Raw genomic sequence first — 2,912 nt, 5'->3', positions numbered from 1 at the left:
TTCTTGAGCTGAATAAGAACAAGTCTTTCCTTACTTTGAATGCTTTGGATGATTTTGATCCAAGTATTCCGGTGTCGATTGGAGGCAGAAGTTGGAGACTCAAAGGGTAGCTGTGTTGGCCACTAAGCTCAAGAACAATGCTAATAAGCTGCCTAAATGGACTGCACAGGCTTTGTTGGCCGGTGCCGATATAATGAAATTGGGATATGTGTCTAAAATCCATCCCCGTGACTATTTCAACCATGTGATTTTTTCATCCTTATATCCGTAGGAGCTCCGCTATCCAGAAATTAGAAATTAGTAAAAAGCTTGATGAAAGATTCGAACATGGGGCCTACAATATACAAGGTCCCCTCTTAGAGTAACTCCAATGCATGAGTGCCAATTTCACTTTTTCTGACGGAGAGAAGTCTTAACCGTTGGAGGAAAAGAGGAGAAAGTTCCCACACGATTTTCAAGAGGAACCAGGCCCTCTGAATGGGAACTTTGAGATGGCCAATAATAACTTGCTAAATGGCAAGTTATTATTTAAATAAATAATTATATAAAATTTTAATTAATTATATTAAATAATTATAATAATTAATTATATTAAATAATTATATTTTTATTTAATTAATAATTTATATTAATTATTTAAATAATAATTAAATCATAATTAATTTATTAATAATTAAAATAATTAATTAGATTAAATAATTAAATTTTTATTTAATTAATAATTTATATTAATTATTTATTGAAAGAGGACTTGATTGAACACATATGGCAATTTCACAATGTTTGTCGTCAACTATAGAGTTTAATTATGTTTTTTTTGTATTAATTAATTTTACAAATTAGTGTAATCCCAAATTATATATTGTGTATTATTGTTATATATGAATTTATTTAATATTAATATCTTTTAATAGTGAATTATTTTTAAATTTATAAATTTAAATTATATTATTGAAAAAAATTAATTACATTAATTTTAAGTATTTTAATTGATTAATTAAGTGGGACCACAACAGGGTCTAACGTTAGTTCCTCCTAATGGAGAAGAGAGGGATGCTTTGAGTTCCTATTTACTGTTTATGACGTAAAAGCTGATGTGGAGTTACTTTTTATGACAGATGGGCCACAAATAGGAACTGGAATGAGTTCCCTACAGGAGATGGTCTTAAACCACTCGGCCAATGTAACACCCTCACTATCAGAAGTCACGCTTCCGGCTGCGCTACTCTGATAGCAAGAAGTATTACGACTACTTTACATACTAAATATTAAAATAGGAGCATGTGACTCGATACTGTATCGCTGATTTCTATGAAAACTGAAAATAAATACTTTATCTTAAGAAAAATACAAGCAGGCATAGATTCATATACAAGACTCCTTACATAATATCTCATAATATAATGAAAAATATAAAATATACAACTCCTATCCCTCTTACAGACTTGTAATAACAAAGACGAGGGAAAATAAAATAATCTAATTAACAAAACAACATATAAATCAAACGCAGTATAACTTCTCTTAATGCTTCTTCATCTGGTTCCTGAAAAAGTAAAGCTATAGGGGGTGAGAACCTAATCACACGGTCTCACTACGGAATTTCAAAGTTGTCATAAGAAGATATTTAATAAGAAAACTATTTTCAAACTCAGTGACTATCATTGCCTTATGAATCTTTTAAAAACCAATAGGTAATCGTTCAAAACCTTTTCAAAGAAATAATGTTAAATCTTTCAGAAATCCGAAACCTTTCATTTCTTATAAGAAAATCTCAATCAGAAACCAACCACGCAATCAAACAACACAATCATTAATTCAGCACCAAAGTTCATTCTCAAATGTAGCATGCCAGGACAAACACAGGCAAGACAGACAAGAAAAGCACAAGTAGGTAGCAGTTACAGCAAATAGTTCAAGTAGCAGTTAAGAACAGTTTAACAATTAGGCAAACCAAAACAAGTTCAAACCCAAGCAAAGCATACAAATGCATATGATGTATGCCTGTCCTATGGCTGATGAGGCTCATCTGTCGGTTATCCAGCCAACCCGACAAGTCTAAATTGTTCTTAGACTATCCCCCGACGTGCATCCCCAAGAGTCTATGCATAGCTTTTTCTCAAATAATCAATATTGCTCAATGGGGGTAACATTCCCGAGAATTTATATAGTGCCCGGTCACACTTACGTCGTAGGGTCAATAGAGTATCAAATTTTCAATCTAGTACACGTGGTGGCAAGCCACGACACTTAATCCAGGGAACCTCGTATCTCAGATATTTCAAATTTATAAGCCATATGAATAATTCAAAGATCATATCTCAACATTCTCAACATCATAATCATTCATCAATCCAAATCTCATTTCCAAATTCATTCAAAAATCATATTTCAAAGAAAATCCTCATCAATCCTCATCATCCTTCTTTCCATCCCGTCCATTAACAATCCCAATTCAAAACATAATTCTTTCTTTGATAAATAAAGAAATCTTAAAACATATAATGTTTAAAAACAAATCTTTTTAATTAATTACTTCAAATAAAACTTCCAATTTTATAAAATTTCGGCAGCATCTCCTCTAAAACTTGGACACTGCCACCCTTTTTGGGTCCCATCCAAATATTTCTCAAACCTTTTTTTCAACTATTTCCAAATCTCAAACATTTTCCAGAGTTGAACCAGTTCCAATATCAAATTATTTTCAAATCAAACCAATTCTAACAATAGAACTCTTTTTAAAATCAAATCAGTTCAAATATTAAATCATTTATAAAATCAGACCAACTCACAATCAAACCGCTTTAACTCCAAACCAAGGAAAATCACTTCTCATAATAATCAAGTAATTAACTTTTCAAACCCATTTTCTTATCAATAGCCGTACATTACTCAAGCAATCAAACAACCAA

This window comes from Arachis hypogaea, chromosome 11 (genome assembly GCF_003086295.3).
Source record: "Arachis hypogaea cultivar Tifrunner chromosome 11, arahy.Tifrunner.gnm2.J5K5, whole genome shotgun sequence".
NCBI lineage: Eukaryota > Viridiplantae > Streptophyta > Magnoliopsida > Fabales > Fabaceae > Arachis > Arachis hypogaea.
Note: the sequence above shows the minus strand (reverse complement) of the source record.